Raw genomic sequence first — 15,223 nt, 5'->3', positions numbered from 1 at the left:
CTAGCAGGGCATAAGATCAGGCACATGCCCAGTATATTTTGTCCACATTCCAAGCACCAGCATGACCCCGCGCCGATGAGGTTAGGAGACAGCCTAATGACACAGTGGGGGGTGAAGGGTTCGAGGGGGGGCCCCACCCACCAGAGGCATGGTTCAGCAATGCACAGGGGGCCTGTATATACAGGCCCAAGTGGAGCACTGGGTGCAGCAGGCTGGTGGTCTCAAACTATGAGTCAGCCGGGGTGTGGCACCAAAAAGACAGGGCCCTGCAGAGGTGAGGGAGCACCTACAGTTTCAGCCGGTGGTTGCAGCTGGAACCCTGCCTCAGTACACAGCAGATCCAAGGCCACATACACACATGGGGTAGCAGTGTCAATATCCAGTGAAGCATGAGGCTGGCCCTTCAGCAGCCGGAAACAGCAGTGGGTGTCCACGGCCACAACCAGAGCCCACAACAGCAGCCGCAGAGCCAGTCACTTAGAGCGCAAGGGTCGAGCGGAGTCACCAGAGAAGGGCAGTCGGAGCCTTCAGGACTGGTATGGCCTGGAGTTTCAGCATGCAACACAGGGGCTCCAAGCACCCACCGCAGATAGGGTTGAGTGCACTGCGCTGTTGCGGCGAGGTCGGTTGACCTCGGTTTCAATCTCATCTGCGGCCCCTGTCGCCACGGAGCCTCTGAGGTTTCGCCGGGCCGCACTGGCAGCCGATGATAGGACTAGTGGTCAGCAGTCACCAATTTCACCTAGAGTCGGTGCCCCCAGCTGGTCAGGACCTCAAATGCAGTATCGAAATGGTTTCTCTGAGCAGGATGCAATGGTGGTGATTTAGCAAGTTTTAAAGGCTGCTACCGCCGGAGCCTCACAAGATAGTGGCCACATTGAAGGCGGTCGTGGCCACGCCCCTCTGGAGTTCCTTGAATTTAATATCGTATAAGCACCACTTCCGGTGGTCTGGGATGCCCTTAAGGCCTTCTGCCGGGGGTCAGACTCTTAAATTTGCCTCCCTTCAACAGAGGAGGGTACATACCGAGGAACTGGCAGCTCGATGGACGCTTAGTTCCTTTGAATCTGAACTGGGATATAGTATTAGGGTGAAGGACAGTAGACCGAGACCACTAACCTTGTCTCGTCAACCACTCCCCGACCGCTCCCGGCCCTCCAGCTGAGGAGCAGCTGTTCGAGCCCGGTCTCACTAGTCCTCTTGCAGCCCTCTGCCCCTTCCGTTTCTTATCTCTCTCATTGCCCTTTATTTCACTTCTGCTCCATTTTCTTAACTCTCTTATCTTTCTCTGCGCTCCGTTATTCGCACTTCTGCTCCGTTTTTTTTTATCTCTCTCACCTTTCTCTGTGCCCTTTATTTTCACTTCTGCTCCAATTTTCTTATCTGTCCTATCTTGCTCTGTGCCCTATATTTTCATTTCTGCTCCGTTTCCTCATCTCTCTCTCTGTGCCCTTATCTACGCTCCTGCTACCTTTTCCTATCTCTCCCATTGACCTTCTTCACACTTCTGATCCATTTTCTATCTTTCTCTGTACCCTTTATTTTCACTTATGCACCGTTCTCTTTTCTCTCTCTGTACCCCATTCTCTCTTGCTTAAAGCAGCTCTTTCTCCTCCTCCCTCACCCCTCTCACTGTATTCCTTTCCCTTCCACTGAACCAGTTCACTCCTGTCCCCACCTCCCCGCTCAGCCAGCCCCTGCCCTCCTGCCTCCTGGACTGCCCCTCCCAATTCTCAGGGCTACTTAAAAGAGGTCGCTGCATGACAGCGCAGCGGGCATGCCAAAGGCAAGCCCGTCTGAGCCAGTCTGCGCCAGGCCCACGCCCAGTGCCAGGACCCCTGGATTTTCAGCCCAGCGCTGTTATTCCACTGAAGAAATCCAAAACCGCGAACCCAAGCCACGAGATGACTGCAACAACACCTCTCCACGCTCCATCGAAGGATCCTTCACCTGCGACCACTGCGATGTAAGAACCCCACAACCTCCAATCAGCAACACACACCCTACCAGAGACCACAGCTCCACGGTGCCCTACTTAAAGTCAGATCCCTCTGCAAATACGCCACGTAAATCTGGGACACCATATCCACCCTCGCCCCCGATGTAATGTTCACCACCGAAACCTATCTCACCCCATGTCCACACTCAACATAGCCATCACTACAACCCCCAGATACAAGATGATCCACCACAACATCCCCCACAGACCCGGAGGAGGCATCGTCATCATCCACAAGGACTCCCTCGACTGTAATGCCCTGGATGACGACACAACATCGATCATGATCAAACCCAACGCCAAAACCACCATCAGAGGAACCCTCGCCTACTGACTGCCAGTCCCCACTCCAGCTGCCGCAGCGCCATCCCGAACTTCATCCCCCCCGGCTATAGACTCCAACCACTACATCTTCCTGGGAGACCTGAACTTCCACCTAGAGGACCCCAACGCACAGCGCTGGACACACCCTGGACCTCATCTTCTCCACTAATGACCACACCAAGTTCTCCCACACCACTGAGCTGAACTGAACAGACCACAGCATTGTTCACTTCTCCATTGACAGTTTGCTGGAACCCTGACGAAACACCAATCCCTCTCTCAACGCAACTGGAGCAAAGTCACCAAACCCCTCTGGACTGCCGTACTCAATGAAACAAGACTTGTTCCTACTGATTTCATCCAACTCAGCGTCCAAAACTTCTCCAACTGGATCTCCTCAACCGCCGATACCATCTACCCCGGGAAGCACACCACCAGCAGAAGATCCGCCAAGCAAGCCAGCTGGTTCCCCCCAGACCTACTGATCCTCAAGCACCACTTGAGATCCAGTCCAGTCCAGAAGAGATGCCTCTTCAAACTCCTCACGCACGCCTACAAAGCTCTCCACAAAACTGGAACCTCCTACATCAAAAACCCCCTGACATAAACTGATCAACCAGAGAGCTCCAATCCTTCACTCTCGCCTTGGCCCATCTCTCCTGCATCCGTTGCAGCCTCTGCAGAGGTCGTTTTTACTCCTATCTCGGCATAAAGTCCTGAAACAACCTTCCCCTCCACCTGCACACCTCCCCATCTCTAAAGGACTTCAGAAAACAACTCTAGACCTGGCTTTTCGACCACCACCTTTCGGACCGATGTTTGCACCCAGCACCTGGAGACCATCCTTCCCCCCCCCCCCCCCCCCCCCGAGGTGACAAGCTGCACTCTACAAGACCTACTGAAGGACGGGCCTCAGGCCGATCGGCTTGTGGAGCAGTCTATCACTCTTAGAGCCTTCCTTAGAAAACAAATCTGGGATAGGGCAGTCAAAAACGGAAGGGCCCAGCAGATGGTGTACTTTGAAAATAGCTAAGAAATGGGACAAACCCTTTCCTTCATCGTAAGGGATCAATTTAGCCGTAATACTATTCAGCAGATCAAGGATGAGAAAGGGGGTTCTTCCGGCTGATCCTGCTGTAATTTCCGAGGTCTTCCGTTAGTTTTACCAGGACCTTTATAGAAAACACAGTTTTTCCTCTACAGACGACATTTCTCTTTTCATTGGGCAACATTTTGATCAGCAGGAGACTTCTATCCAGCAGTGCAAATGAGAAGCATCCATATATATAGAACCATTTATTCAATGGTCGGAAGAGATACTCTCTCTTAGATTACACAGTTATGTAGTTAAAATATTGGCATAAGTGGATGGCGTTGCCATCTTGACCCCGGCCCCGATCAGTGGCCCATGCGTGGTAGTTGCAGCGGCTCAATCTTTTGGAAAGGCACCCATTACAAGTTAAATTCTGATAATGCTCAGGTCTTATCCATTGTTGCTCCCCTTAGTCAGGATGAGAGGTGGGTACTGTCATTGGTGTATCTTGGGGTCAAATGAACTATTAATATTAATATTCTAGAGATTCTGGAGAATAACTATGGGAATCTGTACCAACATTCCGTTGAAGATTTTTTTAAATTGAATTGTTTTCATTTGGGTCTCATAGGCCACTGCAGTCTTATCAAGATGGTTATCTTCCCTCTGTATCTTTATTTTTTCAGGTGTATCCCATCCTGATTTTTTTTTTACCAAAGTGGAGGTATTGTGGTGGATGTTTACCTGGGGCTATCGCAAGCCCCGCTGTAAGATGCAGTTATTACAATAGCCTAAGGAAGATAGTGGGGTCTCACTTTCGGTTCTTCGGTTGTATGATTTGGCTTAATTTATGTGTGACTCCTTTTGGTAGTAGGATCAGGGTTTTGGCCTCTGGGGGGTATGTTTACCAAGTTTCTTCCACTCGAGGAATTGATAGTTTCTGGGGTGGGCATCGTCGACACATTATACTTCAAGCAAACTTGCTTTAAGATGTTAAAAAGGGTCAATCTTTAGACTATAAGTCAACTATTTGATGGAGATGCTCTTTCTTCATACGTGAATTTACAGCAAAAGTTTTCTCCTCCACACTCTGTCTTTTATAGATATATGTAGATGCAGCATTCTATCCTAAGTGTCAAGGAAGAAGATCTGAACTGCATGGATAACATCTGTCTGGATCTGTGACTGGGGGTGAGTTTCTGCAAAGTTTCAGGACTCTGTCCATCATTTGCTTGTGTTTGCTTTGCTCGCCCTAAGTTGGCAGGGTATGCCCAGACTTGGGTCCCTTGCTCACTTTGCCACTGGAATCAAGCTAGCCTGGCTGATGAGGGCTGCTAGCCCGAAACTGGTCCCAGGATGCTTGTTTCCGGTCCAGGTAAGACATGGCTTAGCAGTTCGGGCTCGACTGTTCCCATGAGGCACAGAGTCAGACTGATTTGCATATAGCTGTGTCTGATCTGGGATGGCAAAGTGAGCTAAAGAATGATGATGGATTCGACCCAGATCTGTGACTGGGGGTGAGTGTTTGAAAAGCTTCAGCACTCCGTCCATCATTTGCTTGTGTTTTCTTATAAGGAATGGTCCACCAAAGAGAAACATCTGGATAGTCTATGTCAATTTATCTGTCATTTTTTGGTCATGTGGATGCTTTGTTTCAGCTGAGGGCAAACAAGTGGAGTGCTCTGCTCCGGCGCAGCAATCTGCTGTTCCATATTGCTTTGAAAGCATCACAAATTAAGGTACATCCTCTTAAATGTATTAATGACTGATATTATACCCAGCATCGCCTCTTCGTTATGAAGTTGCGGCCGGAGGACCGCTGTTTCCGGTTTGGTCTTGCTGAAGCCAACTCAGTTCATATCTTCGCATTTTGCCCTACTCTGCGCTTGTATTGGTAATTTGTTTTCGTAAACTGCATTGCATCGCTAACCTGGTGGTTGTGGCTGACTCTAAGCTGATTATGTTGGGGCACTCACCAGCTATTCCGCCTAATTTATATGGTTTATATTTCTTCTCTATTTTGCTTACAAGGCTGATCTTGGCACGATTTGGGCTTTCTAGTAAGGCTCCCGACCCGTGGATATGGTGACGGTAAATGTTTAATAAAAGTAGGTTGGAGATGGTGCTAATTGACAACGATCCTCGGAGGAAAACATTCAGCCGAATTTGGGACCCTGTCCGGGGTAGGTTGGCTGCGAAGGCTCCTTCTCAGGACTTGTCCGTGTAGCTCCCCCTTATTTGTTTTTCCACAATGCTTTCCCCCAACTTATTCACTATTATGTATAATATCTGTTTGCATTTTCCGTGTTTTCAAATTGTTCGAACAAAGAGAGAGAAAGGGAGAGCGGGAGGGAGGGGAAAGAGGGAAAAAAATATGTTTCATTATTTTTTTCATCTCTTTCAATCTACATTGTTGGTGGTCTATCTTTGCCTCCATTTTTGCTCTAATCTTATTTGCTGGATAAGTATTTTATTTTCTCTCCTCGCTTTGGCTTGTGATGTCTTTCTTGCCATTTAGAAAATAGTAAAAAAAAAATTTAAAAAAATTCAAAGAAAGAAAAAAGCTTGTAGCTAACATGAATGAAAATTTCAATTTTATTGAGAACACGAAGGAGAGGATTATCCCATCCATTAGATACTTCAGTATTGTGGTCCGGCCTTCATTGGGGCATGGTAATGTATGTGTTTTGAGAATTGTCATGGATTTCAATGTATTAACTATTCTCTCATAAATCTTTATTTGGTTGATAAAATCACCATAAAAGAATACAAACAGCATATTTATTTTCAACTTTATTACTGATAAATAACATAAAATGATGATAGTTAATAAAACAGTAAAACAAACACCCCTTCTCACACTACATCTGTTAGTCAGGTCTCCATCTCCTGGACACCATAGAAGCTTGCAGTAAAAGTAACACAGTCAGTATTACCTTTTGTCTACAGCATATTTCTTTGCATGATAATATTTGAACAACACTGAGCGTATACATGTTTCATATTTGCCAAATTTAAAATCTAATATGCTTCAATTTTGGCCCCTTCAGCTTTACAAGAGAAACAGTCATAAAGGAGGATGACAGACGATCTATTCAGAATACCTGGCTTCCATCCAAGCAAAGCAAGAGGAAGAGTCTCTAGCAGGTACTTGTTTTATGGACTTACTTGACACACACACACACCAGTAGCACACAGGCACACCACAAAAAAAGACTCCACACGAGGTTATATAAAAATATCCTTTGTATTGTACACCGAACACATTAGACCACAATCACATAAATCACTTTGCCAACTAGGCAACAGTCATGGCATTACATAGGTCATAAATAATTACTTTGTGCCTTAAACATGCAGCCGCAGTGCTTCTGCGCTTCTCTCACAGGGTATGCGGGAATTATACTGTAGCCTGTGCAGGATTGGGACCTCTGTCGAGGATCGCCCACCCCCCGTCCTGTTACTAGATACTGCTCTATCAGGGACCCCATGTTGTCAGCCCACGTGGGGAAGGGGGCCAAGACACTGCAGGTAAATGTGGTGAGGCCTCCCAGGGTCCTCCCCGTGGGCTTAAGACACAGTCAGTAGCTACCGGCTGGCACATCGAACAATGACAGTTAAATGGGGCACTATCAGTCTGGCTAGGCCACCATTGCCAACTACTTGTACAAGGCGGGGGCACTGACCCTGTTCCGACTCACTGGACCCAGCTGCGCATCCCTGTCACGTTGGCCGGAAAATTCTCTCCTCAGGATGACGCTGCAGATAATGGGGTCCACCTCCCATCCGTCCCCAGTCCGGAGAACGTGTAACACACACGGACTATGGAGACAGGTGGGCGAGGGAAGGAAGGGAAGGAACAGCTGGGAGAGGGATCTGGAATGAAACAAGCACACCGTCAGACACCCGTCAATAGTGACCCACGTGTTGCCTCCCCCCTCCCGCTTTGCAGTGGTTTCTCACCTGTCACCTTCCCACCCGGGGTTTTGAGGGTTCTCTGGCCTGGCCTGCGTGTCTTTCAGTTGAGGTTCGCACTGACGAGTCACCGCAGAGCCAGGGCGGATTCGTGGGATCGAATCCGGAAGGACAGAGGGACGCTGCCCACTGGGAGCAAAAGCCAGCACTTGAAGGTCAGTGCTTGATGCCCCCCAGAGCGCGTCCTGGATCAGGGTCACTCCTAAAAGAACGAGGAAATCGCCTCCCTGAAGGCTAAAGGAAAGAACAGTACTCACAGTTGTGTAGTGCTAAAAAAGGAACGGGCGCTGCTACTCTAAGCCCGGAACTCCATGGGCCGAGGAGCGCCCCCGTTCGTGCTTCCACTCTGGACCCGGTTCTCCGTGGGCAGAGGAGCGCACCAGTCCGCGCTACAACTCTGTACCCGGAACTCCGTGGGCAGAGGAGCGCGTGGAATGGATGAGGGAAGAAAACAGGAACGTGGAAGCGTCGGGGCTCACCGACGAGGTTTTCACCTTCGCGCTACCACTCTGGACCCGGTATCCTTGGGCAGAGGAGCGCTGATGTAGTGTTTCCTGGAGACTGAATACAAGGACTAGGGCAAGACCGAGGATGCAGGGCTGGAACGTTGTTTCTGGAACAAGAGTACGAACAGGACTGGCTGGAATCATCGGCACCGCTTGGTGTTTGTTGGCGGTTTTAACCGCTGTCGCGCTCGGCGCCGAACACGTGGGGCGTGTTCTGCCGGGCGTCCTGGGAAACGTAGTTCCCCCACATGGCAGGGATGCGAGCGGTGTACTACCGGTTCTCGCCACCTGACAGTACACCCCCCTCCCCACCGAGTCAAGCGCCGCGAGGAGCCCCAGGCTTCCCGGGGCAGCGGCGGTGGAAGGCAGCCACCAGGCGGGGGGCGTGGATCGCCGACGCCGGCTCCCAGGAATGTTCCTCCGGCCCATACCCCTTCCACGCCAGGAGGTACCACACCCTGCCCCGCACCAGCTTGGAGTCCAGCACCTTCTCCACCACGTACTCCCGCTCATGCTGCACCCACACTGGAGGAGGGACACGTTTCACAGGACATAAAGAGGGTTTGAGCAACGAGACGTGGAACACTGGGTGTATGCGCATGTGAGGTGGGAGACGGAGCTGTACGGCCACGGGGTTGACGTGGCGAACCACCGCATAGGGGCCTACAAACTTGGGATTGAACACACTGGGTTTCTTGAAGGAAATGTGTTTTGTGGACAACCATACTTTATCCCTACGGTGCTTGTCAGCCTGCGCCTTGTACCTGTTCTTTGCTATGCGGAGGTTTTCGCGGGCCGTTGTGAGGGTCGAGCGTATCTGCGCGAGTCGGTGTTGGAGATCGGGCAGAGTGACGCCAGAACGTGGGAGCAAAAAAGGGGTGAAACGAGGGTGATACCCAGAGGAGAGGTAGAAGGGAGTGTGTTTTGTGGATGCATGAACGGTGCTATTATAAGCTATCTCCGCCACCCATAACCACTCCACCCAGGCTTCTGAGGCTTTGTCCACATAGCAACGGAGGTACTGCTTCAGGGTTTGGTTGAGGCGCTCGGTTTGGCCATCGGATTGGGGATGGAAGCTGGTGGACAGGGATGATTGAATCCCCAGCTCGGTGCACCAGACCTTCCAGAAGCGGGCTGTGAATTGGGACCCCCTATCAGACACGATCTCCAACGGAAGGCCGTGGAGCCGTACGATGTCCTTCAACATGAGTTTCGCCAAGGTCCCCGCCGTGGGTATCTGTCTGCACGGGATGAAATGCCCCATCTTGGTGAGGTAATCGATGACGACCACAATAGCCGTGCAGTTCTGATCTTTCGGCAGTCCCACTATGAAGTCGACGGAGATCTTTTCCCACGGAGTCATAGGGGTCGGTAGGGGACGCAGGACGCCTTGTTGCTTGCAGTGGTCTGTTTTCATCTGGGCGCAGACGGTGCATTGCTTGACCCATCGTAGGACATCCGGTCGAACCGACGGCCACCAGAATTGTCGCAGTACTTTTTCCAGGGTCTTGGAGCCACCCATGTGACCGGCGCAGGGGGCGTCGTGGCACCAGCTGAACACGAGCTTTCGGAGGCGGAGTGTAGGAACCAGAACTCGGGAGCCACACAAGGGGATGCCTTGCAACAAACGCCACTCTTTGTGGCTGCGCAACCAGGACGACCAGGCGAACGATTTGATACCCCGTTTCACTCCGTCGAGGAACGATCCGGTTTCCACTCTCCCCACCACGTTGTCGGGGGTAATGATGGCTCGTTCGGCATCTGCCAAGGGGAGACAGGTCATACCCTGGCGGGATAAGGTATCCGCCTTTTGGTTCTGGGTTCCTGGTCGGAACGTGACGAGGAAGTGGTACTCCGCGAAGAAGAGCATCCACCGTTGTTGTCTGGGGGTGAGATGCCTAGCAGACCGCAAAAACTGGAGGTTGCGATGGTCGGTATAGACCGTGACCTGGTGTTGTGCCCCCTTCAGCCAGTGTCTCCATTCCAGGAAGGCTTCCCGAATCGCTAGCAGCTCCTTCTCGGCGATCGTGTAGTTCTTTTCGGCGGGGTTGAGTTTCCTGGACAAGTAGGCCACTGGATGGAGGTGGCCGGTGTCTGGATGCCGCTGTGACAGAACCGCCCCAACTGCGATGTCCGAAGCGTCCGCCTCCACAATGAACGGGAGTTCAGGTTTGGCATGGCGTAGGACCGGAGCGGTGGTGAAAGCGGTCTTGAGCTGCTCGAACGCCCTCTGTGTTTCGGGTTGCCAGGAAAACGGAACGCCTTTGCGAGTTAGTTTCGTAAGAGGTGCCACCAGTTGGGAGAAATGATGGATAAAGCGCCGGTAGAAATTGGAGAAGCCGAGGAAGCTTTGCACTTCCTTGACAGTCGTAGGAGGCGGCCACTTCACCACGGCTTGCACCTTCCGATCCGACATGACTTGTCCGGCGGGAGTCAGGAGAACACCCAGGAATTCCACTGTCGTCACGTGGAATTCGCACTTCGTGAGCTTGCAGTATAAACGGTGCGCGCGGAGGGCTTGCAAGACCTGTCTCACGTGGACGACGTGCTCCTTCGCGTTGGCCGAATAGATAAGGATGTCGTCGATGTAGACTATAACGGACTTATCCAGGTAATCCCTTAAGGCCTCGTTGAGGAAGAACTGGAAGGCGGCAGGGGCGTTGCAGAGCCCAAAGGGCATCACGAGGTACTCGAATAACCCATACCGCGTCTTGAACGCCGTCTTCCATTCGTCCCCTTCTCTCATTCGAACCAGGTGGTATGCCCCACGGAGGTCCAGCTTGGTGTACAGGGCTGCCTCCCTGACCTGCTCGAGCAGCACTGGGATCAATGGCAAGGGGTATTGGTTCTTTACTGTCACTGCGTTGAGCGCGCGATAGTCAATGCAGCAACGCAACTCGCCGTTGGCCTTTGGGATGAAGAAGAGCGGAGAGGCTGCGGGCGATCGAGAGGGGCGAATGAAGCCCAACGCGAGGTATGTGTCCAGATACTCTCGGAGGTGACTCGTTTCGGGTCCTGTGAGAGCATAGACACGGCAACAGGGGATGACGGCTCCAGGTTCCAGGTCGATGCGGCAGTCATATGTCCGATGGGGTGGCAGCTCTTCGGCCTTCCGTTTGTCGAAGACGTCCGCATAGGCGCTATACCAAGCCGGGAGCACTACGTCTTTCTCCGCCGCCGTGGCGATATGTTGCTGAGAGACCAACGGAGGGGGTGGAGGTGAGTCAGGCACCGTACAGTGTTGACGGCAAAAGGTGGAGCAAAAGGAAATGGTGTTCGCGGACCACTCTATGGTTGGTTCGTGTTTCCTTAACCAGGGTAGCCCCAGAATGAGTTTGCACCGGGGAGCTTTGATGATGTTTAAGGCCAACCATTCGCCGTGGGTCTTCCCGATGGTCATCCAGAGTGCTGGGGTGACATAACGGATGGGCCCCGAGTCCAACTCCTTCCCATCTACCGCATAGACGAGTTCAGGTGTATGTTTGGGGAGGAGAGTGACCCCCAGCTTCTGGGCTTCGGTCTCGTCCAGAAAGCATCCTGTGGCCCCAGAATCAATCATGGCCCGAATGGTCCGAGTGGTATGGTCTATCACGACTTGAAGCGTGAGGAAGAAGTGGTCCGGCTCTGCCTCAGCATCGGCTTCTACCGAAGGGATAGAGTGGTAGCTTGAAGGCTTCCCTTCGAGGTCCTTCAAGCCTGGGCGTTTCCCGCCTCCCCTTCTCCCGTCACTGCCGCGGCTTGGCCTGCGCGAGGCCTCCCGACCTTAGGACGGACGGGACATTCTCTGAGGTAATGACCTTTCTTGCCGCAGTACAGACAGAGGCCCTGCTTCCGGCGGTAATCCTTCTCACTCGAGGTGAGGGACGCTCTCACGGCCCCTATCTCCATGGGTTCGGGCCGGGCCGGTCCGTGATCGGGTGCTCGTGCCGGATCCGAGGACGGAGGGGGTCTTTCCTTTTTTCTATGGTCTCCTTTCCTTTCTCGGAGGCGGTATTCCAACCGCGAGGCAAGTTCCATCATCGCGACACAGGAGCGTGGTTGGGGATCTATTTGTGCTATGACGTCTTTCAAATCTTCCGTCAGCCCCCGGTAAAATATGGCTGACTGCTTTGCTTCAGGCCAGTCAGTTTCCGCTACCAGCCTCCTGAAACTGTTGAGGTATCCGAGAAAATCGGAACTGCTCTGTTTGAGGTCGAGGAGATCACGATCCGCGGAGAAGGTATCGGCTCTTCGGTCGAAGGTTTTCTCGAACTCTTCGCGGAACGTATCCCAATCATAGAGCAGGGCGTCGTCTCTCCTGACGATAGGCACCGCCCATTGGGCCGCGTCTCCTGACAGGTACGAGATGAGGAAAGCTACCCTAGCCTGGTTAGTAGCGAACAGCTTGGGTTTACAATGGAAGTTGAGGAGGACCTGAGTCATGAAGACCTGTACTTTTTGCATATCCCCATGGAATCGTTCAGGAGGGGCCAGGGGAACATGCGCGGGCATCTCTACCACTACCTGGGGCGTGGAGGCTGGGCCAATACTCCCGGCATCAAAGGGGTTCCGTTGGATACGGTCCATCCGGGAGTGGAGGGCAGCGGTTTCTTGACGTGAGGCGGCTAGTTCCCCCTGGACAAGAGCCAGGGCGGCCACCACGTCCTCTAAGGAGGTCATCCCCTATGACAGCGTGATCGGGAGGAGCGATAATTAGTGGGCCGATGATTCTGTCACGTTGGCCGGAAAATTCTCTCCTCAGGATGACGCTGCAGATAATGGGGTCCACCTCCCATCCGTCCCCAGTCCGGAGAACGTGTAACACACACGGACTATGGAGACAGGTGGGCGAGGGAAGGAAGGGAAGGAACAGCTGGGAGAGGGATCTGGAATGAAACAAGCACACCGTCAGACACCCGTCAATAGTGACCCACGTGTTGCCTCCCCCCTCCCGCTTTGCAGTGGTTTCTCACCTGTCACCTTCCCACCCGGGGTTTTGAGGGTTCTCTGGCCTGGCCTGCGTGTCTTTCAGTTGAGGTTCGCACTGACGAGTCACCGCAGAGCCAGGGCGGATTCGTGGGATCGAATCCGGAAGGACAGAGGGACGCTGCCCACTGGGAGCAAAAGCCAGCACTTGAAGGTCAGTGCTTGATGCCCCCCAGAGCGCGTCCTGGATCAGGGTCACTCCTAAAAGAACGAGGAAATCGCCTCCCTGAAGGCTAAAGGAAAGAACAGTACTCACAGTTGTGTAGTGCTAAAAAAGGAACGGGCGCTGCTACTCTAAGCCCGGAACTCCATGGGCCGAGGAGCGCCCCCGTTCGTGCTTCCACTCTGGACCCGGTTCTCCGTGGGCAGAGGAGCGCACCAGTCCGCGCTACAACTCTGTACCCGGAACTCCGTGGGCAGAGGAGCGCGTGGAATGGATGAGGGAAGAAAACAGGAACGTGGAAGCGTCGGGGCTCACCGACGAGGTTTTCACCTTCGCGCTACCACTCTGGACCCGGTATCCTTGGGCAGAGGAGCGCTGATGTAGTGTTTCCTGGAGACTGAATACAAGGACTAGGGCAAGACCGAGGATGCAGGGCTGGAACGTTGTTTCTGGAACAAGAGTACGAACAGGACTGGCTGGAATCATCGGCACCGCTTGGTGTTTGTTGGCGGTTTTAACCGCTGTCGCGCTCGGCGCCGAACACGTGGGGCGTGTTCTGCCGGGCGTCCTGGGAAACGTAGTTCCCCCACATGGCAGGGATGCGAGCGGTGTACTACCGGTTCTCGCCACCTGACAATCCCATGGAGTGTACTCATGGCAACTCATGGCGGGGAAGGCCTTGCCGGCTCTCCCGCAGGATGGCGATCCTAGACAGTGGCACGCGAGCATGCAGTGTCACTGCCCAACACCCCTCAAGCACCTCGGTTCCCAGCTTAGACACTGCACTGCCGTCAGCGAGTCCCGGGTTGGTTCCCTTCACGCATGCCAAGATGTCGATGTTGCCGGCAGCCACCACTGTACTTCTCCTTTCTGGGTGGTTGCTGGGCAACAGTCAGAACTTCAGACAGCTGCGGTGGTTGCCCGGCAACGCTGGGAACTTTACTTTGCGCTGGCCGCAGCACGGAACAGAGAGATCTGCTTGGCCCTCAGCCCCCCTGTGCACAGGCTTTCCTCAGGATGACACTCAAGTGCTTACCACACACATTCGTCAGTTTTCTCTGGCCACAGCCACTTGGGGACAGTGCAACTCTGCACACGCTCTGGTGAGCCAGCTCTAGGGCTGGCAAATAGCACTCTCACCACGCTGGATGGCAATTAAAAGCGCTCAACACGTGCTTTGCTTAAAAACAAAAGTAGTGAAGAACACAGCGCTCACCACGGGCTGTTGGGGCCAATTGGTACAAGGACAGCCCACTCCTTTCTCTGACCCATTCATGAACAATCACTGCAAGCCGTCCTACGCCCCCCCCCCCCCCACGAGTCAGGGGCAGTGCTCCTCACACAACTTTTCCGTCTCTCCTCCCAGGCAGGTTTACTTTGGTTGAAGACTTTGATTTCCCGGAGACTTCCAACAGGAGGCCAGCACACACAAGCCTTTGGAGATTCTCTTCACAAGCAGAATACCACAGCAGGGCAAAAAGAGCCAGTCCTTTTCCTCCACCACAGACAGAAGTGGCAAGTGCAGGCCAACCCACCACTTACACAGAAAAGGCAGCGCTCCTCACATGGTCCTTTCGCTCTTCTTCTTGACTGGGTCCTCTTGTTCCTTGAAGTAATCTAAAGTCATGGGGTTTTAGGTCCAATACACATACCCCATTTTGTTATTGTTCTCTTTGTGACAAGGGTCTCTGAACCCAGTCCAAATGAGTCCTGTCCTCCCTGGTGCAGCATGACCACAGGGAGCGGAGACAGCATTGTGAAAAGGAGAAACAGCCTATTCAGGTGCAAGCAAAACTCATTCCACCACTCTAAATGCAGACCAGGTCTATTCAGCCCAGTGATGAGTCACCCAGGAAAGGCAGGGCATACCTCAACCCGCCAGTGACTGTCTAGAGCGAATGCACATCCCCAACTCCTGTCACTCCAACACCAGACGCTGAATACCCAAACAGTCAGAGGCACACAGGATAACAAAGTAAGAAAATGCCCACTTTCTAAAAGTGGCATTTTCTAACTCAGAATTTAGAAACCACCTTCAACAAAAGGTGTGTTGATAAATTCTGAGTTCAGAGAGCTGCAACTCCATTTCTCTATCTTGTACCTATGGAAAGTTATACTTGTAAAATGTTAGAAAGCAAATCCCATGTTAGCCTATGGGACAGATAGCCTTTCAATTGTGAAAAACTAAATACACAGTATTTCACTATCAGAACATGTCACACACACACCAGTACATGTCCTACCTTTCACATTCACTG

This window comes from Triturus cristatus, chromosome 8 (assembly GCF_964204655.1).
Source record: "Triturus cristatus chromosome 8, aTriCri1.1, whole genome shotgun sequence".
Taxonomy (NCBI): domain Eukaryota; kingdom Metazoa; phylum Chordata; class Amphibia; order Caudata; family Salamandridae; genus Triturus; species Triturus cristatus.
Note: the sequence above shows the minus strand (reverse complement) of the source record.